This window comes from Saccopteryx bilineata, chromosome 4 (assembly GCF_036850765.1).
Source record: "Saccopteryx bilineata isolate mSacBil1 chromosome 4, mSacBil1_pri_phased_curated, whole genome shotgun sequence".
Taxonomy (NCBI): domain Eukaryota; kingdom Metazoa; phylum Chordata; class Mammalia; order Chiroptera; family Emballonuridae; genus Saccopteryx; species Saccopteryx bilineata.
Window position 1 is genome coordinate 268597179 of NC_089493.1, and position 25651 is coordinate 268622829.

Sequence of the window (25651 nt, forward strand, 5' to 3'; positions counted from 1 at the left end):
CACTCCTCCGCTGACTCTCACGTCTCTCCAAGCTCTGAAGTCGCACAGCACAGTTCTTCCTTTACTTGCCACTTCCTCTGAGCCTCAGCAGTCCGGGCGATGTGATGGGCTGACGGCTACGGTTTCATTTAATGAACACTGTGAACACTAACTATGAGACAGCATGATGCTGATAACTAGAGGAGCTCTTGACAAAGACCTTTCACGTGGACACATAGGAGTATCTGTTTTGTGCTACCGGATTTGCCTCTTTATTGGACTCTTAGAACCTTTTATGGGAGAAATGGTGAACGATGTTTTGAGCTCTTACCCTCTCGGAAGGAATGAGAAGGTTATTGTTACGGACTGAATGTATCCCATTCTCCAAAATTTATGAGCTGGAGCCCCTGTGGCTGAATTTAGACATGGGGCTTCTAAGGAGGTAATTGAGGTTAAATGAGTAATTGAAGTTAAGTGGGACCCTGGTTCAACTGGATTAGAGTCTGGTTCTCTAGAAGGGAGGGAACAGGAAGGACACTTTCTACGCTTCTCCCATGGCAACACCGGCCTTTAATTTGCTGGGAATGGAGGAATGAGAACTTCATTAAGAAAGTCAACTCAGAGCCCCCTAAGGAATTTGTACAGGAGAAAGCAACTAAGATTCCCAAGACAGAAAAATATCTAGGTAACCTTTATTACCTTCTTCAGCTATGGATGAGGTTGGCTAAGCTGGGCAGCGGTGAAGTGCTTGCAGCCCCGTCCCCAGTCCCTGGTGCTGCTCTACCTTCGGCTCTGCCCGGCAACACCTGGACGCCCTGTAGCCATGCTGGCCTGACCGCCCTCAGTCCTCCTGACCAGCTGACTCACCCGAACAATGGCAACGCAGCCCCTTCGTTTCTCAAAAGGCTCAATTACAAAAACATACCTTCTAAATGCTGTCTGCCACACTCCACTTCCAGTCTCCTTTCTTAAGCTCAGTTTGTCTTGTTGCCAATTGTTGCCAAAAAGTCATGAGTTGAGTAAACCTTTACTGCTTCTTTAGAATATGACCTGGAAGAGAATGGTACAGGACAGATTATCTTTTGATCAAGCCCCCCAAATGTTACTTTCTCACCATTCTCATCATAGTCACAACATTTGAAGTCATCATGTCAATATCAAATTTACTGGCAGTTCTGTGGGCAGAGATGAGGGCGGGCATGCTTCTGGCTCATTTGCCAAGTTGAATCCCACCCTGCCTAAAATATCTAGAGTAGTTTCTGATTTTCTGACCAAAATCAACAAACAGAAAACTAAATTTACAGGTTTATTTCAAAGAAGTGAAGGTAGGGTCTGCTGCTGCTTTAGGGAACTCGGTCATTTTATTTGGTCTCAGTTTCTCCAACCTTCACTGATATTCTAGAACTATGCTGTCCAATGTCCTCAAATGGTTGGAGCTATTGCATTGGACAGCACAGGTGCATAATATTTCTGCCTTCACAAAATTATCCACTGGACAGTGCTGACCAAGTTTATACAGAGGCAGATGGCCGCTGCTTAAGAGCACAGGTTTGGGACCCTGCGAGACTGGGTTCAAATCTTAACCCTGTCTCACGCATAGCTATGTAACCCTGGCGATTCTTTTTTTTTTTTTTACTCTCTCTGAGATTCAAGGCCCTCGTCTGTTATATGGAGGTAATAACATTCTCAGGAGAAACTGTAAAAATTAAATGAGGGCTGACATGGAAAGTGCTAACCTCAGACTTGAACACTTGCAGCCTTTATTCTTAGTAGTTTGAGTGAATCGCGAGGTAGGCGGAGCAGGTCATTTTGCTCCGGTGAGAAATCTGGAAGCTGAAGTAAGGGACTTGCCTGAGAGACTCGCACAGTAAAAGGTCAACCAAGATGATGCTCTCAACCTGTTTAGCTCAGTCGGTTGAGAGCATCATTACCGAGACAACAGGTTGCCGGTTTGATCCCCGGTCAGGGCACACACGGGAACCAACCAAGGAACGCACGGCTGAGTGGACCAACAAACGAATGCTTCCCTTCCCCCTCCCCTCTCTCTCCCTTCTTCTCTATGTCTCTCTAAACAGCAACAGAAATTAAGTCCTGGCCAGATAGCTCAGTTGGTTGGAGTGTCATCCCAGAGCACAGAGGTTGCTGGTTTGGCTTCCCAGAGGGCATTTCCATGTTCCTGTCTCTCTCTCTCTCTCTGCCTCTCCCTCACAAAGTCATACTCATCATAATAATAATAGAAAGAAAGGAAGGAAGGAAGGAAGGAAGGAAGGAAGGAAGGAAGGAAGGAAGGAAGAGAAAGGAAAGAACGGGGCCCTGATGAATCTAGGCATTTAGGAGTAAGATTTCTCCTCTGGCAGGCTGGCTGCAGCCAGTCAATTGGAGAGCTCCATTTCTGAAAGGGTAACAGCATAGGAGGTCAGGAACTTGGCAATATTATCATCCGGGTAGCAAATGCCCACCGGCAGCCAAGTCAGCAGCTTGGGATTTTTGTAGGATGTCCAAGTCAACATGAAAAAAAAAAAATAGGAACTGTTAAAGTATAGGTGGTGTTCCTTTTAAAAATATCTGACTTTTAGAATTAATTAAGCACTTGTTTATTCAATGTTTGCTTTAACATTTGTCACAGCAGTAGTATTTCTGGAATGTGTGTGGGTGAAGAGTGGGAAGGCGGCGGGTGGGCGGAATGAGGGGTTGAGGTTGGGTAGGTTAGCAGACAAGGTTTCGACAGTTGTCTAAGGCCATGATGCAGGTGGCTTGGCTGCTTGCTGACTTATAATGGAAGATGACAGAAGCCCCAGGTGTCCAACTCCAGGTGCTCAGAATAGGTGAGAAGAGTCAGCATGTTACTGAGCAAGTCAGTGAGTTTGATGCCCGAGTTGAATAGAGAAGCCAAAGTCTGAGGCCACAGTATTCACACGTGCGCGCACGCACACACACGCACGCACACACTCACACACACACATTTATTCATCTGACTGTCTGGCCAACCACAGGAGGAGACAGAAGACAAAGCTCAGTCTCCCTGCCAATTTAAAGGATAATGGTAAGGAGAAACTATACAAATTAACTCCAATTCAGAAGTTTTGATGGAAAAAATCTTGAAACTAAGTTATTTAAGTTAAGAAATGTGAAAGGTGAAAGAAAGTATAAAGGAATTCCAAGTTGGCAGGGTCTGACACGGTGAGATCCAGGTGCCCAGCTGAGCTGAAATTGCTAGAGCCTCCTTCCCCCTTGCTTTTGCACACAGCCCGCAGAGACCAGCTCTGAGCACAGAGGTTCTGGCGAGGGGCGGGATTTTGGTTCATCGAAGTTCACTTGCTGGCTTCCTGCACCTGTGTAAACTTCTGGGCCCAGTCTTATCTGGCTGGGAAGGGTACACAGGGATGCTCTGAGGAGACCTGCTATTATCTCCTGAAAGGCAAAAAGACTAGGAGAAAAAAAAAATGACAAGGGCCAGGTTTCCAGGTGACCCAGATTTTGTTCCCTGGATGACTATGTCCCACCCACGTGGCCTCCAGAATACCATCATTAAACCTCTTCATGCTTCACTTGTATGAGGACGTCTATAAAATGGGACTAATGATGCCTCTGCAGCCTATGTCACAGGTTTATATTGAAAACAGAATGAACTCATATATGAGATGTGCTTTGTAACTGGGGTCTTTCCCTGCACCAAGCCCCCCTGTCCTAGCACCTGTCCTGTGAGGCTAGTTGAGAAGCTCCCTAAAGGCAAGAACATGGGCTCTTTCATTGAGTATTTTTGTATTTGTTTATACGGTATTGCCCTCCTTTCTTCCATAGTCATAGAAACCCAAGAGGGAGCATGACCAGTCAAAGGTAATCATGGCATCCCTGCCTGGATTCCCTTGTACTTAAGGAGTGACCAGTGACTTGGTCTTAACTAAGACTAATGAGATACAAGGGAGAATTGGCTGAGGGTGACTGATGTGCTGAAAGTTTATGTTCTCTTGGTAAAAATATTCTAACTCAGCTGACTCATCCTTCTCTTCTTTCTACCTTGAAGTAGAAGTTATGGCTGGAGCTACAGCAGCCATCATGAGCTGTGAGGAAGAGGCTCAGTGACAAACAGAAATATCCCCAACGTCAAAGCGCCTATTAGCTAATACAAGTAATTACTGACTCCGGTCTTCTTGATATATAAGAAAAAGAAAAAAACCCTTATTTATTTACAACACTATTGTTAGGTTTTCTGTTATTTGAGGCAGAATACAGTTCTAATTAACTCTGACTTCAGCACCTGTCAATAATTGGTCAATAACAGGTGTTCGAAAATGTTTGTTGAATGAATGACTAGCTGGGTACATGAATGAAGAAGCAAACTGTCCATCTTTATACCCTCTGCAGCACTTAGCTCAGAGCCTGACATCGAATGGGCGCAGAACCAAAAGTTATCATTTGACAGGTTGAGGATAGAGGCCAGTACTCCTCTGAAAAACCCAACTGCCCTTTTAAGTAACACAACAAAAACAGATGGACTTTTGAGCTGAAGGAAATCAGAAACTGAGAACCTCTAGAACCCAAAGAGCAGGGCTCTGATTTAGAAAGCCTAAAATAATACCACTCATCACTCTTGTCTTCTGGCAAAGTACAAATTAGTGGCTTGGAAAATTCCTCTGAGCTGGAGGGTAACACAGACATTAGCCTAAATAGGAAAAGCCCTTGTGCCCTGCTAAGCCTGCTTCCCAGGGAGGGCTTATTCAGGCTCGACAGGGTCCAGAGAATCACCGGGGCGCCTAATTTAAAACAATTGCTGTGAAAAGTCGGATGAGGCAGAAACGCTCAGCAGCAGAGCGCACTCCCTGGGCAAGCAGATCAGCTCCCTGCAGCTGCCCAGCTGCCAGCACAGGGCTTGAAGGACTCCCTAAAGGAGGGGCTGGCACTGCCCCTCAACCCCTCCGCCACCCTCCCTGCCTTCAGCAGAAGAGGCGCAGCCCACCGTGCCCTCCGTGAAGACGGCCTGGCCTTCCCCCGAGGGAAGCATCATCTCTCCTCCACTTAGTTCCTCTGCGAGAAACAGGGATGGGGGAACACCAGGCAGATTACTGAATATGAATTAGTAATTCCTATTAGCATATGAAAATGCTCTCAGTGACAAGCACTGCCGAAATATTGCTCATGGCAGCCAGGCCCATGTGCACCGAGTCAGCGAGACTCATATGCATGGAAATTAAGCATATGTTCAAATAGAGTGGCAATGATTATGGAGTGGCCACTCTGCCCCAGACACGGCATTCATAATGGAGGGACGAGGCTGTACGACTGTCAGCTGTTACGTGCTTCCGATTCAGGCGGGCAGGGTTCTGAGGCCATCTCACCGTCTGCTACCTGGTTCCTCCCGTGAGCCTCAGTTTTCTCATCGATAAAATTGGTTTAACAATAGTTAAGCCCCAAAGCCAGATGTGGCTATTAAATAAAATAATATCGATAAAATGCTTCACCGAATGCTATGTATTTGCATGGATGATAAATATGTATGCACGTGCACACCCATGCTTATTCAAATACTGTTCTTTACAGTCCTCCCCAGAAGGGAAAACTCGGCTCAGAAAGGAGACGGGCCAGCTGCCAGAGCTGGCGTTGGAGCCCAGGCTCCCTGGCATGACGCCTGTGCGTCCTCCTGGGCCCCTTTCAAGAGGCTGGAGTTTATGACGCAGGAGAAATGTCTAGAAGACTGTGCTGCTGCCCTTAGGAAACAACAGAAAGTATTTTTCCGGTTTCTTCAACTCTCCCACCCCAGCCTTCGTCCTGGATGACACCCGAGCTCGGCTCTCCTGGGGGTGCTCAGCAGTAAGGGGCTGGCTGAGCCAGATCAAGTGGAAATTGAAAAGGGCCTCGGGACTGCGGCCCAAGCTTCATTAAGACCTAATGAAAACCTGCCATGAAGCGGAGTGCAGGCGCTTATGGACTTTTTTCTCTCTTTCCTCTGCCACAGCCTCTTATAAGTCCGTAGTTAGAAAGCCTGACCAGAGACAGAGGCTGGAGCCAGCAGTCTGGGAGGACAGCAGTCCTTCCTTTCCACGCCAAAAACAGGCTGTGTGGTCTGATGGGTGAGCCTGAGGTCAGAATGGCCCTTAATAAGCCGGAGCAGAGGTCAGTGGGGCAAAGGTCACATCTGAGCCTCATGTGAGGCGTTGTGACCTATCACCCAGTAGGGCCAGCAGCTCAGAATGTGGACAGGGAGATAAATGGGGTGAAGGGAGAGGTAAGTGGTAGCAAGGATCTAATTATTTGTTTATGCACCAACTCTCTAATTAAAGTTAATGGATGATGGTCACTCCACTCTGTCCAACCAGCACGAATCCCAGCAAGGGAACCTCTCAACACCTGGAAGAGGAAGAGAGTCCAGTGTAGTGGGGGCATTTGTAGACTTTATGACTGTTTAGTATCCATTTCACCTTGAGTATTGGCATCTTGATTTCCTTTTGGGAAGTTGGTTCTCTCCCATGAGGTCTAGTTTGGGACAGCCATGAAGCGGATGTATGGCCCTAAGCAGGATGGATGATGTCATCCGCAATAGAATGGGATTCTTGAGCAGTGACAATGAGCGTGAGGATGGTTCACGCTCATTTATTCTAGCAGCTGTGCTCTGATGGGACTATCAGACTTCGTGCTACCTAGACTCTTGTGTCTCCTTGGTCTTTATTCATTTTGAAGGCTTTTTTAATTTTATTTTAGCATTCCAGTCATTTCTTGAAGCTTCCCCTCTTCCAAATCATTACAAGTGATGGCAAAGCAGCTAATTATGTTATTGTCCATGATCACCTAGAATCACGCAGTCACTATAGATTAGCCAGGCTGCCTGCTAGTGCGGACAACATAAAGCAAATGAAGGATTCCAGGACAGCAGCCGAGGGTGGCTACAGGGAACAGGGACTTGGAATGATCAAGACCACATTATTGATGATAAGGCAGTTTGGGGAGGAAATACGTAGGATATAAATTTTACATTGTGCCAGAGTATGAGGATATTTGTATCCAATGTAAATGTTCGCCAAAAAGCCTCTACTACTGAGAATGTTCTTCATCACCGGTGGGCAGACTGACCCTTTATTTACTATTATTCAACCTCCTCTGCCAATACCCGAGTGCCTGTGGAAGGATCCAGTGAACCCAATGGCAAATATAGTATAAAAGGTAGAAGCTAAGAAAGAGCTTAGCAGTATGGACTCCCACTTCCCCCCAAGTCCCTCCTGTGCGCTGCAGTCACTCTAAACTGACCAGCACACTGACATCAGTAACCAACCTTGAACATGAGGGAGCTCCAGTATGCTAACATATTCCTTGGAGGTCACTCAGCTACCTGGTAGCAGTTAATGACTCTGAGCCCCTGCTGTAATGGAGGGCTCTGAAATTCGTCCTGCTGGAGCAGGCCATTATTCTGGGTTTGATTTTGCTTTTGCTTCCTGGCCTGTCAGGCCTCCACCAGCATTGTCATCTGTCAAGTTACTGAACACGTTATTCACTGTCTCACACAACATTGCTCCTGACCAAAGAATGTACTCCCCAGGCAGAGGAGAAAGGCAATGAGCTGACTCCCATGTGACCCACTCTGCTCATGCATCCTATCAACCCAGAAGCATCTGTCTTCACAGAATGATGGAAGGGCTTACTGATGGCTCAATTACAGTGCCAGCTGGGAGACAGTACCTTCGAGGTTGGGTCCCTGGGAGACAGTATCTTCAAGGTTGGGTGCTACCTTTCAGAAGGTTGTGCACCAGGGTCCCGAATAGGGTGTTGTTTCCCTCATAGCTAAAGCACAGGGGTCCAGTACCCAAAAGGAGAAAGTGAGAAGTGCATTTCTCATGAACATACCTAATGTGCATTTATAGCTATTTTACCTTCTGGAACCATTGGGAGAGAGAGGAATTGGAAGCTGAGATGGCCAGCCGGATATTTCCTTCTATTCAGTAGCCTGCGGGCTGGGATGACTGACTGAAGTGTCAGGGGAAACTGGGCTGCTATCACAGAGTAAGGAGTAAAAGTACAGATAGAGCTCAGGGGGTCCCTGGGTAGTCGCACCACTCCGACCTGAGATAGAGGTTAATAGGAGGTGACAGCAACCCTGCACAGGCAGGGGCACCGAGGGCTCAGCACCCTGAGGATGCAGATTTGGGTCACCATACTAGAGCGGGAGCCCCTCATTGACTGACATGCTAGGAGAGGCGAGGGAATGTGGAACGGCTGCAGGAAGAGGGAGGCGTGATTACAGATTGGTGTAACACCAGCTACGGCCCCGTGAGCAATTCAAGCATTCACTTATTGATCCAACCAACATTTATTGAGTGTCTACTCTGTGCTGAGCACTATCTGGACACAAGGGACAAAGCCATGAGTAAAACTGACAAGATTCCCTTTCTTCCTTGAATTTATGCGGATAATAAATAATATAAATAAACAAAATAGATATTATTCTTGAAGGTAATAAGGAATACAGGGGAGGGTGAAATGAAGGCAGAGAAAGAGAACTGGGTGTTGGAGGAGGACTTAAACCATGTGGTCAGGGCAGGTCTCCTGAGAAGGTGACATTTGAAGAAGGACACGAAGCAATTGTGAGGGAGCCAGTCATGTGGATATTCGCAAAGAGAAGAAATAATCAGTGCACACATCCTGCGGACAAGCCAGCCATGGGGGAGGAGTAGTGGAGTGGCCCAGAGTAAAGTGAGTGAGAGGGCATAGGGCCACCATCAGGGAGTCACGGGAGCTAGACATGGACACCCTGCAGGCAAGATGAGGAATCTGCTTCCTAGCTGCGGAGTGCTAGAAGCCACTGGAGGTTAGGGCAGGAAGGATGCCATATATTGATCTGACAACAGGGTTTTTTGTTTGTTTATTTGTTTTTACTAATTTTAGTGAGAGAGGAAGTGGGGAGAGAGAGAGAGCATGACACGGGAACATCGATCTGCTCCTGTATATGCCCTGACCGGGTATCAAACCAGCTACCTCTGAACCTCAGGACTAGGCTCTAAACAACTGAGCTATCCAGCCCGGGTGACCTGACAACCTTTTGACAGGTTCATTCTGAGTGCTGTGTTGAGAATAGACTGTCATGGGGCTAGAGGAGGAGCAGGCAGAGGAAGGAGGAGGCCATGGCAGCAATCCCTGCAAGAGCCGGATGTGTTTACATCAGCGTTGTAACAGGAAAGGGGTGTGGAGTGACTGGATTCTGCACATATTTTGGAAATAAAACCACCAAGACTTGTTGACAGATTTGATACAGTATAAGGGGTCAAGGGTGTCCCTGAAGTTTTTGTCCTAAGCCACAGAGAAGGGGAGATTGCACGGATTTTAGGGGAAGATCAAAAGCTCACCTTGGGTGGAGAAGGCGTGCATACAGACATACGACCGAGACAGCGAGGGGAGGTGGATGGAAATTAGGCATGTGGCTGATGGCAGATACCCATTTTTGTATTTAAATTGGTTTCCTTCTTCTTTCTTCTTCTTTTTGCCTCACGTGGTGTGTAAGCTGGGTGGGTGGTAGTTTAATTAACCAGCTCTTCATAGACTGCCAAATACCCAGACAGGCTCACGTAGACGTGCAGGAAAAGTAAATATCAAGCAGGGTTTCTGGATGTGGAGCAGGAGGCATGATTGGCAGGAGTTTAATTTGCTCTTTTTTGGCGGGGAGGGAGTATTTTCAGTTGTACCTGGAATACCGAATGACGTGAAGTGAAGGTATTTTGAGAAATATACTCAGCAGGGGGAGAAGTGGAGTGTGGCTGTTCGATGTTGCACTGCGGCGGACAGCTTAAGATTCTGGCTTCAAAGCACCCACCCCACCTTCCTCAGGCCTCCTTCTGGGGAATAACCTCTTTCAAGTTCGGGACTTCGCTCTCTCTGTGGAGTGAGGATAATAATAGTGAGTGCCTGGGGCCTCATCCCAGGTCTGTGACTTCCACCCTGGGGGACCGCAGGCCGGCCTCTCAACTCGCATCTTGGAAGTGAGGATTGTGGCACTTGGCTGAGACTCAGGCTGCAAATTCCCTCCCGTGGTCTGTCTGTGGACCGCGTGTCCGGCTTGCCTTTCACTCAGGATCTGATTGACCTTTTTTTCCCCAATGGGAAGAGCTCTCAGCCCGGAACCCTGTCTAGTTGACTGCCTTTTAATCCTAGTTCCAATAGCGCATTTCCATCCAACAAACATAGGATTGAACCCTGACTGCTGTTCTGTATTGGAATTCTCCTTTTTTTTCAAAAGGTCCCAAAGGGTCGGGGTGAATGGGGATCTGCAGGAAAAAGTATCTTTCAGGAAAGAGTCAGGCGGGGCAGACAAATATTCTGACACCTGTGAAATCCAGATGATCAGGAAAGCATAACGCGAGGTGGGTTGAAGCAAGGGCCAAAGAGTGATGGACAGCCTCAGAGGTCTGGTGAGAATGCATTAGATATTGAGGACAGTGGGCTTCATGGAGGGCTAGGATGCCAGAGGCTGAAGCTGGGACATTGCTCCTGGCTGACCTCATCACTCTTCTCTACACTGAGACCCAGGGATAATCTGGATCCATTTAAGAGCCTGCAGACACAATAAACACCCATTGTCTCCACCAAATGGCTCTCCTGGGTCTGTGATTTTGATAGCCCTCCCGTAATAAATATCATCCAGACAGAAGCGTTGGAAGCCACCCACCCTCTGCTCGGATCTTTCAGAACAGACATCTAGACCACAATCAGCCATGTTTTCTGCACACAGAGCTTTGGAATCTTGGCAGCCCCCGCCGCGAGACCAGTTTCCCCTGTCCCTGTGCTCTCCTGGCCCGAGCTCAGGGCCACCCTCACAACCCCCTCCCTCAGCACCTTGGAAATGAACCGTTGCTGTCAATTTCCTGTCCAGAGTGACTTTCAGAGCCATATCGGGGAGCATTTTATTGAAGTTGGGAGATTGGAAAGCATCTCAATTTCTCTTGCACCAAGATTTTATTATTTTCTTTGAAGTGAATTTTCAAATACTGCAGACCAGTCTACGCTCAAATGGAAGTGTGAGAACGCATGTAGAAATCAAAAAGAAGAGGCTTTTCTGGTCGTCTCCCGTTTGGCATCCTCTGTGCCCTTGTCGCCTGCCTTGCGTTTGTTAATGGGAAGGTTTTCCCTTCACATCGCAGGCAGTTGGCCAAATGGAGCACCAAAATCTCAGGGAAATATGACTCTGAGCTTTTTAAAGTCTTATTTCACTCACCAACTTTAGCTCTGTGTCCTTCAGAGATGACAGTCACCCTAATAAAATACTATTTTATTAACATTTTTCCTGTATGTTCTATGGTGAGCAGGGTATTACATTTATGAATAAAATAAAACAAACTATTTTGATGACATGTCATGAGACCTAGCTATGTAGAATACAATAATAATAATAATTTTAAAAATATCTTAGACTTGGAGGTGTCATTGCAGGTCATCAAGGATTCTTTTATAGCATAATTACAGATAAGGATCCTTTCAAGGGAAACTCTAGTGATCAGAGACAAAGTTTTTATTTGTCATTATCAGACTTCTGGTAGTGTCAAAAAAAAAAAAAATGTCCCAAGACAGGGTCAGGACCAAAGGTATTTCCCTGTGTTGGTCTTTCCTAACTCCCTCTGCTCGCTATACTGAGAGACACCATAGGGGAGTCAGAGCAGATCCAGGCCTGCTACACTGGAATGCCACTCAGCAGCCTTGGCCACAGTGTTCAGTGGTATTTGGGACAAAAGCACATGAACCTAGACCGAGGATGGGTGGACCCTGTCATCTATATAGCCTGGAAGTCTGCACACTTGGCCTGCCCGGGATCTTCAGGCCAAAGCACTCTTCTCTGCTTGAATCTCACTCTATTCAGTTACCCTGCCTCATGGCCCAGTCTATTTCTGGGCTCCTAGCCCTTCTGGAATGCCAGCCCACCGAACTGAGACCTCCATTTCTACTCAGCTGTTGCAGTCTTTGCTATGCTCAATCCTGGTCCATTCCTGGAAGGTTACTGGATCTCGATGTGAACGGAGAGAACATGCCTAAATTAGAACAACTTCACTCGATCTCTCAAGCCCATCGTGTCCCCTCTCATTAAATGTTGTTCAGATGCTGCTAGTACAGGCGTCTACTCAACCATACCTGAGCTTCTCAGCACTTTGGAACACCATGTCTCAACCTCTGGGGTATTTATTCCCTTTCCCTGCTGACCCTGAGTATCCACCATTCCCAGTGGGCTTCACATACATGCAGCTTCTCAGATATGTGCATACAAAAGCCTGGTCAGTAACTGTTTAGTTTTGACCCCAGGCACTGACATTCAATGGATCTGATATCCATGAAGGTGCACATAGGCAACAGCAATCACTTAAAGATCTCGTGTGGGGCTTATTGCCCAGAAATTCCTCACCTGATCCCTGCCCAAGAATAAGACACCACTTTTATTTGGACTGCAGCGGGAACTGTTTACTCTGTAGCCAGGACATCAAAAGCCAGCAGTTGTTTGAGGCCTTTGGCAAGGATAGCTGGCACTCTTCCTAGCTCATTTGTTGCTATCAAACTCCTGACTCAGTCCACCTGTCATCATTTCTTGACATGTCAGCTATTCAATGCTGGGTGTGTTACCATTCCCCACTAGGTGGGAAACTCCATCCTACACAAGAAATAAAGCTAGTCCTCTGCTCAAGAACCAGGGTCCTTTGGTCCCCTAGTAAGTGCATCCAGCTCAAAACAAATGAGTGGAGGAAAGCCAGGACAGAGCTTGGAAATCCTTAAGTCACTGGAAGATAGTTCAAATAATGCTTTCTTTTTACATATGCAAGTTTAGATGGCAACCGGTTAGGGAATTCTACAAAAGCTTCTCCAACTCTAGTGCTAGAGGAAGTATGATGTCCTTGGGAAGAAGAGCTTTTCATTCTCCGAAGGAAACAGCAATTAAAGGCTCTGTAGAGTCAACATTTTTCACACTCTTCACAGCAGGTGTATTTTATTAAAAGAGAACTAGAACTCGGCTGTCAGCTGACTTAACATCTGGACTTGGAAGTGGCTATCCCCCAGTGTGGGTCTGATGAGCTAATCCTGTGGGGTCAGGAGAGTGGGTTCTAATCGAGGGGAGCAGGACTCTTGAACACTACCCTCTCCGCTTCCACTGTGCCTATGCTCACATGCACTCACCATTAGAACTAGACATTATCTGCTAAGTAAAATGCTTTTAAATCGAATACTTTCTATTATTATCTCTATCCCACCCAATTTATCTGCCCGGTCTTTGTGATAAAATCTCAACCTTTATTTCTATCTCATAAGTCTCCTTTAAATCTAATCCACAGTGGCTTAATTTAATGGTGAGCTAGTGCAAAGCCAGGTAAAATAAATGATGAAAAGCATCTATTCAGAACTCACGAGTGATAAATATTGTCTCAAGCACAAAGATCATCCTTCAAAGGCCAGCATTCAACTTGCCCCGTACTCTGGCTCTGATCGACATTTCCAACCACGTCTTCTGCAACTTGTATTTTAAGGCATCTCTTATTTTATTGGTCTGCACTCCTCTTATTTTCTTCTGAGAAATATGCTTCATATTTTATCCCGCTCACACACACACCATCCTTATCAAAATCCTCCTTCCCAAGTTCAAAACGTGGCCTTGAAGTGACATTCATATTCTTACAAGATCTATGTTCTACACAGTGGTTGATAGATGGGACAGCGGTGGGCACTCCACCTGAGCTGGGCATGGGCACAGGATTGTAGAACTTGAACCAGAATCTGGGAGGTATGCACACAGGGGAGCTGGCAATATGTGTCAGTCTAGGAGAATAAAGGTGACAAGCTGAGGGAATCAGGGATGGAGTGGGAACAGTGAGCTTGATGATTTTTAAACCATTCATATCATTTGTCGTTACTGTTTACTATATCCTTTAGCTGTCACATAGGTTTGTGTGCCTTGCTGTTCATTTTCTTTCTCTCTCTCTTTTTTTTTTTTTTTTTTTTTTGGACCTGAGCTATGGCATGTTGATCTTCTCAGTCACTTGTAACCAAAATAATTCCCATGAACACACAGGATATGTGCTTTTCCACCCATTTACCTACCTCTGGAGGTGTTGTTTCCTCTCTGTGACTTTATTTCTTCATCTCTAACTCACAGATGCCTACCTTTCTTTCAAACCCAAGTTTAAATGCCAAAGCCCTAATGGAAAATGTGAAAATGGTAGCCAGTATCCTCAGTCGAAATGATCACCCTCTTCTAGTCTATTGCACTCACTACTTGTGGCAGTTAAATTTCCCCTTATAATTAAGCCTTATATGTACTTGCCTGACCTTACCTCTTACCTGCATTAATTTCAGTTCCCCAAGGGCAGAGACTGTGTGACGATTGTTTTTCTCTTTCTCATAATAGCATCCAGCACTGGACTGCCATGTGAGAAGAAATACTCATTTAGCCTTTTTTTTGAGCTGCATCTTATTCTGATTCCTCCGCGCCCTGGCAGCAGAGGTCTGGAAGTAGTTAAGTTTCCTAACCAAGCACATTTCATCAGACACCACTGTGTTCTAAACATGAGTTTCGGGGCTCTGGAAGAGGCACTTTACCAAAAGCAAGGCCGCTCAATGGGCAGCCCTGCTCTTCAGTTTCTGCTCGAAGCAGGTAGCCAAACACATTGTTTCCCCAGGACAGCATTTCCATGTGAACCTCCTTTCATGGTAGGCCAGCAAGAGATCATGGAATGATGTCACTGGTGGGCCATCCAGATAGAACTCCTCACTGAGTTTTTGGCCAGGCTCATAAGATAGAAATCACATGGAAACTAACAACAACAACAACAAAAAAAACCAGTAGCAATTTGCAGAAGCTCCTACCCTAAGAGATCATCAAGGTTCCAAGCCTGAAAGATCAGTAGGACAAATGAAACAGAGCCCGTGCTTTTATTCACGGTGTTGGCCACTCTGGGGATGGCCTATTACAACCCCTCTTCCCTGACTATTGAAGTCTTTCTCATCTTTGAGGATATTCTTCACAACCCAAGTCCCTCTTAAGCATTCCTCCTGAGCTCATCACTCGGGGCACTTTCTCCCTCTTCTGCCCCTCCTCAGTACTCTCCTTGCCCCCTCTTCTAGCTATTATTGATGAAGGGCATAAATCTTGCTTAGCTTTCCATGTGTACTGCCCAAGTCTGCCTTGCCAAGAACGCACAGATTGGAGTTTATTCTTTCCGATGTCCCATTTCTCAACATGAGCCCTGGCACAGATTAGGTGCTCAGTCAATATTTATTGCAGGCATTGCCAGTAATTAGATCATGACAACAGGAAATACTTACCTTCTTGCATCTAGGTAAAACCGAGCCTGATTAAGCAAGTCAGATAGGTGCCCGGGAAATTACTGTGGCATTCCAATGGGAGAAAAATTCATGACTTGTCTGAGCAAACACTTAGAATACCAGAGTAGTTTGTGCAGTGATGATAAATGTGTTTGTATTTTCATTTCGTCTTTTATTTGCTGTTTGTTTCACAGGGCTGGATCTCAGTATCTTGAACAGGTAGATATTATTATCACTACCATTTAAAAAAAAACTTTCGTTGCATCTAATGCAAGATGATAAGCAGAGTGGACAAGAAATAAATGGTTGATTAACTGATTGATTCAGTCAATAAGCATTTCCTCAGCTTTCAGAGATTGCCAAAGATAGATGAACCAGAACACTTTTCTTTAAGGGTTCTCAGTCCAATTAGGAAGACATTGCAATTTATTACCGGTTTGGTGTTTATGATTTTGAATCCCCATGGCGACATTTACTGGGTCAATATGAGCAAAATGAAGGGCTGAGGCATTCTGCCCCAGGAAGTGCTTCACAGAGGAGGGGGTATCTGAGCTGCTTTTTTGCAAGTACTGTACATTGGCCAACCAAAGGAGGAAAGACTTTAAGCCGATGGTCTCCTGTGAAAATGTCATTATTTTATCCCTAAATACAGCATGATTGTGTTTGCCCGGCAAAGCCAGCCCACGCAATGCCTCACATGCTACGGAGTGGTCACAAGCCTGCATACAGCATAACAAGTTGAAGACGGCCCCTTACAAAGCAGTAGAATGTGGGGTTCTAGCCCCGCATTGCAACTGCAGGGAAGACGCATCCCCTCTCTGAGACTTCCTTTCCTCATCTGGGAAACAGGTATGCTAATCTCATTCAGATAAAAATTCAAGTAGGAAAATATTTTGAGGCTATTACGGTCCCCTACGTGGGCTCCACCTTTCCTTAGCTCTGGTGCAGATGCTGTTACTGAAGGTTTATCGTGATCTGGTTGGTGTTTTAGTCCCACTTTATTCCTCTCCTTCAAAGAGCTCATTGCTTTCTTGTTGAAAGAAGAGCTATAGCCCCGCCGCTAACCCAAGGATTAGTAGACAGAGCAATAGTATGGAAGAAGCACTTAAAATATAAAATAATAGCAACGGGCTAAAATTGCCCCTGACTGCCCATTGCTGCTCTAGTTTTTATAGTCCATTAAAACCTACAATCACTGTAATGTTTATGCATTATTGGGGAGATAAATTGCATAATTTTCATTTTGCAATTTAAATGTAATTATGATCTTACTAATGACTAAAACCTGAATTTGCTAGACTATCAGTTTTTCTAACCCTTGCCAAAATTATAGGTAATTACTTAAGGCTTGCAATAATTATAAGTCCATCTCTTAAATAATTAATGTGCACTTTCATGGTACAAAACAGCTAGTAATCAGACGACCTCCTCTTGCACTGCAAACCCATGCAATTAGGCCTATTGTGTAGGTCTGTGGAAATATACCCATTTGCAAGAGTCCCTACAGTTGGCAAGCTGAAACACAGGGTTACTGTGTTTTATAGCATCAAATAAAGGAGAATTCCCTTGCTGCCACAAGGCTAGGAAAAGAAAGTGATTCACAAAACCATCGTAAATTCAGTATTAATCTCCACAGCGGTGTTGTAGCTGGTGGGAGTTGGGCTGAGAAGGGGGAGGGAAATGAGGAGTGTTTTCTGAGCTGGGTTTGGAGAAATGGAGAATGATCTCTGTTTCACAGAGGAACTAAGTGTGGGGGTCTGGAGGTTATCACCAGCCTTTGGGTCTCTCTTTTCTGTTTTCTTTCTTTCCTTTTTTTTTTTTTTTTTTTTTTTTTTAGAGAGCGATAGGAAGGGAAAGAGATGAGAAGCATCAATTTTTCATTGCAATACCTTAGTTGTTCATTAATTGCTTTCTCACATGTCCCTTGACTGTGGAGTGGGAATTGGGGGGTTGGGAGTGTGTGTAGGGTGGGGTGCTCCAGCCGAGCCAGTGATCCCTTGCTCAAACCAGCGACCCTGGGCTTCAAGCTGATGACCTTAGGGTTTTGAACCTGAGTCCTCTGCATCCCAGGTTGATGCTCTATCCACTGCGCCACTGCCTGGTCAGTCTCACTTTTTTGTTGTTGTTCTTTAGGGAACGTGACAGTGCCATCACATAACAAACATAGAACACTATGCTGGGCTTCAAAGACACAGGAAGAAATAAGGTGAGGTTTTTGCCCTTGATGAATTAACCCAGTAATGTGTGTAATGAGATAGGCAAACAGAACATTAGAATACTCTGATAAGTGCTATGATTTTCTCTCTTTTTAAAAAAAATTAAAACTTTTTTTATTGATTTGGGAGAGAGAGAGAGACGTCTATTTGTTGTTCAACATAGTTGTGCATTCACTGGTTGTTTCTTTTATGTGCCCTGACCAGGGGTCAAACCCTTGACATATTGGGATGATGCTTTAACCACTGAGATACCTGGCCAAGGCTTATGATTTTCCACAAAGCACTCACAGATATGGGAGTTCTGAGCCATGAATAGTATTTCTCACAACTTATTATTCTATTCACAAAGAGCTTTTCAAGGTTCCCGAAATCGGAGTGACCCAGTAAGGAATATTCCAGGGACCTGCACACCCTCATGTGCCCACTCCTTTTCTGGGATTTTGGTTCATGGTGAGTCAGAGCAGTGATGATCACCTGTTAGTCACAGTGCTAACTGACCTTGGTGTAGGAAATACTGGAAAACGAGTTTGCAGAGCCATCTCCTTCCCAACATTCTGTACTCATTATTTCTCTTGTGGCTCTTTCTCCCCTAATCACTCTCAGGTCCACTTCTGTCTCCTCCAAGAAGTTTCTCCAAATACTACAGAGCTCCTTGACTTTTCCCTCTTCAGACAACATTTAAACTCATTTGAAGGGTGTTGTGATCATTAATTTTATGTGTTAGCTTGGCCGGGCCATGGTGCCCAGATGTGTGATCAAATACTATTCTGGATGTTTCTGTGTGAGTGTTATTAGATGAGATTAACAGTTAAATCAGTGGACTTTGAAAAGCAAGTTGCCCTCCCTACTGTGTGCGGGCCCTCATCTAATCACTTGAAGGCCTTAATGGAACAAAGACTGACCGCCATTGAACAAGAGGAAATTCTGAAGCAAATTGCCTCTGGACTTGAACAACAAGACCAGCTCCTCCCTGGGTGTCCAGCCTGCCAGCCCACCTACAGGTTTTGAACTTACCGGATTCCATAATAACATGATCCAGTCCTTAAAATCAAGCTCTGTCCCTCTCTCTCCATATGCATATATGTATATATGTACAAACATACATATATACATTTAAAATATATATTATCTTATTAATCAATAAATTATATTAATATTCATTAATATTAATATTATTGATTTTATAATATATAATTATATATTCACTCATAGCCCATTGGTTTTGCTTTTCTGGAGAACCCTGGCCAATACAGATGTCTCAGTTTAATGTCAGTAAACTTAACTATAGTCTTCCGCTCTGGAAGAATTTGGGCTCTCTAAAGCCCTCGCCCTTGTCTAGATGAATTCCCAACCCATCAGTTATAAATTCCCAACCTTCCATTGATATGGGCTTTATAAAAAAATAAACCAGCCCTGGCCAGTTGGCTCAGTGGTAGAGTGTCGGCCTGGCGTGCAGAAGAAGTACTGGGTTCGATTCCCGGCCAGGGCACACAGGAGAAGCGCCCATCTGCTTCTCCACCCCTCCCCCTCTCCTTCCTCTCTGTCTCTCTCTTCCCCTCCCGCAGCCAAGGCTCCATTGGAGCAAAGATGGCCCGGGCGCTGGGGATGGCTCCTTGGCCTCTGCCCCAGGCGCTGGAGTGGCTCTGGTAGCAACAGAGTGACGCCCCGGAGGGGCAGAGCATCGCCCCCTGGTGGGCAGAGCGTCGCCCCTGGTGGCGTGCCGGGTGGATCCCGGTCGGGCGCATGCGGGAGTCTATCTGACTGTCTCTCCCCGTTTCCAGCTTCGGGGGGGGAAAAAAAAAAAAAAGAAGAAACCAGAACTTGGCATCTGAAAGGAACCATTCTCTTCACAACTTCTCTGCTGTGCTTATCTTCTGCTCACCCATACTCTCGTCTCTACCAGCAGGGCCAGCAGGACAGGGTGCAGTCCAGCCCATGGAGGACACACCTGTTGGGACAAAAGTGGCCAGAGTCAGAAGTTTCCCACAAGCCCATATGTGAAGCACACTCTCCCCGAGCGATTGCTGGTCAGGCCTTCTCCATGGAACAGGAGCAGACTTTAAAAGAAGCAGAGCGGGCGCTGTCCAGGGAGGTGAGCTTTGGGGCCTCCGGCTGCCGTTCTCTCTTCTTTCTTCATGACAAAAGAATTCTTATATCAGTTATTAAGAGCCACCTCTTCTACATGCCAGAGTGGGGAAGAAGACATGAATGAAGACATTTCTGCCTGTTTCCTCTCCTTAGAATTTTCTGTCTTTCAGTCTGTGATTTAAGTAATATCACGTGTGTGTGTGTGTGTGTGTGTGTGTGTGTGTGTGTGTGTCTGTCTGTCTGGGATGGGGGAGGGGGTTATGAGAAGTTATTAGTTTCCACCTCCTTTGAATTTCTGTTAGAGTTTCTTCATCTGTGTTCATGGGCTTCTCTGATCCAGGAGCAGACCCTGAGCACAGAGGGCGGCTGTAAAGGAATCATGTCACCTGCTGTTTCCTGTTCTCCTCCTGTGACAAGGAAGACGTCCGTGCAGAAAGCCAATGCTGGCCAGGAGCAGGCAGGGTCAGTCCCCCTGAGCCCCCTCTGCAGGTACTGGAGCTCCAGCTCCAGCCTGACATTGAAGAAGACCCTGCAGTTAGCTTACATGGAAAAGTGAGGTGAGAAAAGCTCCATTTTGGAATATGGCAGAGCAACTAACTAAAAGGCAGAGCAAGTAAAATCTAGGATCCTGGATAGAAGTGACTGGGAGTGGGACCCCACCTTTCTTCACCTTTCCTCCTTGGTGAATCTGTAGAATTCTTGATGGGATGGGATGTGCATGGTAGACCCGATGTCTTCTACAGAAAAAAAAAGCAATCACTGGCACTCTGGAAGTTCAGAGACTAGATACCAACCCAAAGTCCTCCACTCATTGCTGTGTCCTCCTAGGAAAACCATTTCTTTTCCTGAAAGTAGGAGTTAAAAGGCTCTCATCCTGGCAGACTTTGATTCAAAGACCTGACTTCTCACTGGGACCTCCAATAAATGATGAGAGCTTCACATTTCTCAGCAATAATCAGCAGCTTAGTGAAAACACCGTGGCTTTTGCAGGGAGATGCCATGTGTCCCCATCTGCCACATGATAAGGCTTTGTGGGATGTGGGTGGATAGGACTGCGGGAATCTGCTGTTTCTGGAGATGACATCCAACACCATCGCAGATCCCCACACGCCTTGGGATGCACCTGACCTCTTCTGCACCAACAGCAGCCTGTGACGGTTGTTTTCAAAGGGACGTCTGACGGAGTCCCTCTCCTTCGACAACAGGGCTCCACTCAAGGCCACACTGAAGTCTACAAATCTGGGTGAAGAAGACTTACCTGCACTGTCACTTTCATACCTCATCACCCTCAAGCAAAGGGTCTGAGTCAAAGGATGGCACAAATGATTGCCCACTGTGGCAAGAAACGGTTCTCCAGATGAGCTGAATTTCTCGTCACTCAGCATGTCACTCCACAGTGGCCCTTGGATCCACAAAGTGATGGCATATCACCACCCATGGGGCATCTACCTTTTGAGTGAGAGGGGTGAAAAGCATCACTCCCTGGCTACTGCAGCTCTACCCAAACTCATACCAAAAATTTGAAAACCAATAGGTTGGCACACCCTGCCATTGAGGTTAGAGGAGCCTCCTGAGAGCAGGAGGGAGGAGTCTAGGAGCAGACGGCAGACCCGTGAGCTGCAGGAGGCCTGTGTGTGCTCACTACAGTCTTTTGTTTTTTAATTAATTTTAATGGGGTGGTATTAATAAATCAGGGTACATATGTTCAGAGAAAACATCTCCAGGTTATTTTGACATTTAATTATGTTGCATACCCCTCACCCAAAGTCAGATTGTCTTCCGTCACCTTCTGTCTAGTTTTCTCTGTGCCCACTCCCCACCCCCGTAACCACCACACTCTTGTCCATGATTCTTAGTCTCGTATTTATGTCCCACCTATGTATGGAATCATGCAGTTCTTAGTTTTTTCTGATTTACTTATTTCACTCCGTATAATGTTATCAAGATCCGTCCATGTTGTCGACTGCTCACTACATTCTTATACTCCAATTGCCTCTGTGGATGATTACTCCACTTTCTCAAAACCAGGGGATCACTCTTAACTGTGGATAAGGCCGCAGACCTCTATAGGAAGGAGAGAAAGTATGACAAAGAACAAGTATTGGAATCAAATAGATTTTTTTCCAAGTTCTAGCTACAATATTCGGAGCTCTAAGGTCCTGGGTAAGCCTCTCCTAGATACTTCTTGGTCTCAATTTCTCAGCATGAGTGATCGGGACAATAACTTGCAGGCAGTTTATATAAGCATCAGAAATGGTTCTTTAAAGGTGCACACAGAGCACACTTAACACGAGAGGCGTAATAACAATTACTTCTAAGTGCAGGCACTTCCAGGACTATTTTCACATCCTACTTGCTATCCATCAAACAGGGCTTTCGTGCCCTCGCTTGCTGTCCTCTGACAGCTCTGCCAGTGCCTTCCACTAATGTTATTCCTCCCTAACCAACACTAGGGTTGATTTAGTCTGATTCTATCTCAACCTCAGGTTCACATTCAGACACTCTTTTAACTCTGCCCTGACCCCACCCGGGAACCTGCAGACCACGCGCTTTCACCCACCCAGGCTTGGATCCCAGACCCTACTAGCCCATCGAGAAGCTGGTCCCCAGGCCGACTTCTTTCCAGTAGATTTTTGTAACAACTTCCCCCGGGCTGAACCCAGATCTAAACCTCAATTATCTGTTTGGACCCAGTCACCCCACTTCACACCAGACCTTCTCTCTCGGAGGCGTGAGCCTATTGCCTGTACCCCCAGCCATGTCTTTCTGCCCAGACCAGACACTGCCTCTTGATTGACACCACCCCAAGTATCTGCAAGGCCCGGAGGACTCTGTCTCAAGGATTCACCAGCTACATCAGAACTGATGTCTACATGGACATTGTTTGCTGCAAACCTGAGCTGACCTTAGGTCTTCAAACATTTATGTAGACTATTGGTCACTCTCCCTGGTGGGCCCTCTGGCCAGCTTTGGCCCTATCTTTCTCCTTCCCCTTCAAGCCCAGAATACTGACATTGTATTTTCTGTTGGCAAATCCAGCAGAAATATGACATCTTCAGGCTGTGAAACTTCTCTGGCGTAGCTGCACAAACAGGCAGCCATGATTTCTTACTGAGGGGAGACTGATTTAAACCTCCAGCAGATTCTGCATGAAGAAACTGATGATTTAACTCTGCGCCTGCATTTGTTTCATAGAAGGAGACATAGTGGACCAACCGGGGAACTCTCATGAAACAGATTACTATTCATTATATAAATGGGTACGATAATTCTCATGCATACGGCTGGAAAACACGTCTCTTCTGTTCTCTGGGTCTACTACAAAAAAATGTAATCCAAGTCACAATATTTTCTGAGAAACCCTTGTGTGAGTCTTCAAAGAATAAGGAAACGTTTTGGGGGACATTTAACTCCAGGGCCTCTTTAAATGAACCAATTATTTTAAACAGTATCTTCACTTAATAAAAATAAAGGAATAATGCATTCCCTCACCTAGCCCCCCTAGTCCTTTGCAAGGATGGAGGTACAAAGAGAACGCTAAACCCTTTTAATCACCATTAATGGTAACTGGGATACTAATGATAAGTTAAAGAATACCTTTTAAAAATAAATGAACTTTCTCTTTTAGCCTCATTTTAGTTTTTTCTCTACTCTAGCCCATCGCCTTACACTAATAGACATATCTGCTATGTACCTGATTTGTGTCACTGCAGTAACCTCCAGTGGACCTTGGTGGAGTCAAGCCAAGCTTCAGTCTCCTTCTCATACGGCTCAAAAAATAGCTCTCATTAATTCCACTTTGTCATCATGGGTCTCTATGATGGTCATCATTGTGGGCTCTTCAGGGATGCTGGCTGTCAGTAGCAGGTGTAGAGATTCCCAGAGCTGCTAAAAAAAAAAAAAAAAAAAAATCAAGATATGCTGTCAAGAGAGCTGGCAGTCATAGAACCTGTACTGAGTTCAGGGTTGACTCTGCTGCTGAACATTGAACCATTTCCTGAGCATCTGTCTCCTCATCCTCTTCCCTTCTCTTGAATGGCCTGCTGCTCAGTGGGTACCTCTGTATCCTGTGAAACTAATCATCCTTTCAAGATCTTTAATGAGGATTCGATTGGCTTGGAATAACAAGCCAAGCCCTTGAGTTCCATTTCTGAATGTGACCAAGCCTTGATGTCTTTCAAAGTCTAAACAAAGCTACTTCCGGCCAGCTTTGCATTCTCATACTGAGGCATGAAATGGGTGGGTGGGGGAGTAAGGATCAGTCATGGACTTCCTTTTCCTCTAGGCCCCAGTGGGTAGTGGGCACTTGTGTGTAAGGAAGTCATTAACACATGCCGTGCCCACCATGGACCAACAACTTTCCAGAGCTCCAGATGCAGGATTCCCCTTTAATAGGAAAGAAAGTTGTGTGTCTTAGAGTTGGGTGTTTAGGGCAGTGTTAGATGGGGGGAAAGAAGATAGCAGCAGATAGCAGCAAGACTGATTGTCAGGGAGGCTGGGGAGAACTGTGACATAAAGGTCTACAGACCCCACAGGATGTCATTGCATTCAATGAAACTTAACTGTACATTCGGTTTTTAAATTGTGACATTTAAAATTTTAAACTAGATGTAAAGCATTTCCATGTTGTCATAAAAAAATGTGTCAATCTTTATAAGAAATAGAAACATTCTCCCCACCGCCACCAACCCCCCCCCCAGAACTCTGTAACTGTCCCTTTAATTAGGTGCTCATTAATAAATATATCTTGTTCTCGAATCCCCATGCGCTTGGCACAGTAGTTCATTAGCACAGGAAGAAGCAATTTAGATTTCCTCAGATAATAGCATCTGTTGCTAATCAAATTGAGGCAGGATCTGTGAACCTAAAGCCGGACGAGCTGGTGTGGGGGAAGGTCAAGAGGGAGAAAATCCCCTTTAAAATTGCTGTCCCTCATCCTCAGTGGAAGAGGCCTCTCTGATGTCAAGTACCTTGCCTTGTTTCCCCCTATGAAACCATTTTTATTGACCAGAACATACAAGTTGGTACGGAGCATGTCAGATCTTGTCATCACACTTAAAAGCAATGGAGAGTCACTGTCAATGGGCCCCCTGAAGTCCACACATCTGTTTACTCACAGCTCCTATTGATTGAGCTCCCGTCCTGCTGCCTGTGGCTGGCCTTGTGGCTGTGGAAGAAGAAGAAAGACACAGGGAAGGCATTCTGGATTCTGTGTCCCTCAGCGTGCAGACAAGTGGGACTATACACACGCTCACCTCCGTATGCTGCCACAGCCACCACAAGCACACATATTTGCTCATTCATTCATTCAGTCAGTCATTCTTTGAGCAAATACTATGAGCCAGACACCACTCTGGGTACCAGAGCTACAGCTGTGAACAAAGCAATGTCCCTGCCTGCAGGGAGCTTGCATTTTTGGGAGGAATGGATCAGCAATACACCAGCAGGTAGTAAAGGTGCTATAAAGACAGTAAATCAGGGTAATAAAATAGATGGAGAGAGGCAGGGAGCCAGGTGGGTGCTGATCTCATTAAGGTGATCAGGAAAAGTTTCTGGGAAGATGACCTTTAAGCAAAGACCATGCTCAAGTAAGAGAGTGAGCCACAAGATCTGAGAGCCATGCAAGGACACACAGACAACCCTAAAACCTTGACGTAAGAGGTAGAGCAAAGGCGGTTGGCTTCAGAGACATTATTACCATCCCGTCCATCCTGCCCTTGCCACTCGCAACAACACGGATGGGCCTTGAGGGCATTCTGCTAAATGAAATGAGACCCAGATTCACAGACATAAATTGAGCGGCAACAGATGGTTAGTTGCGGGCAGCGAGGGCTGGAGGTGGGTGTGAGGTGTAAAGGGGGTCAGACACTACAAACATCAGTTATAAAATCAATCAATCACGGGGATGTAATGTACAGCATGGTATATTAGTTAATAATGTGACTGTAGTTAATAATCCTGTATTTCATATTGAAAGTGGCAAAGATAGCAAATCTCCAAAGATCTTAAGAGTTCTCATCACAAGAAAACAATGTACTGTGTATGGTGACAGATGTTAACTAGACTTAGTCTGGTTATCATTTCGTAATATATAT

General features: G+C 45.7%; 1 pseudogene; it reads left to right on the forward strand.

The window, feature by feature from the left end:
• Positions 1-693: 693 nt before the first annotated feature.
• LOC136335704 (uncharacterized) overlaps positions 694-25651 on the forward strand; it is a 38580-nt pseudogene continuing 13622 nt past the window's right edge.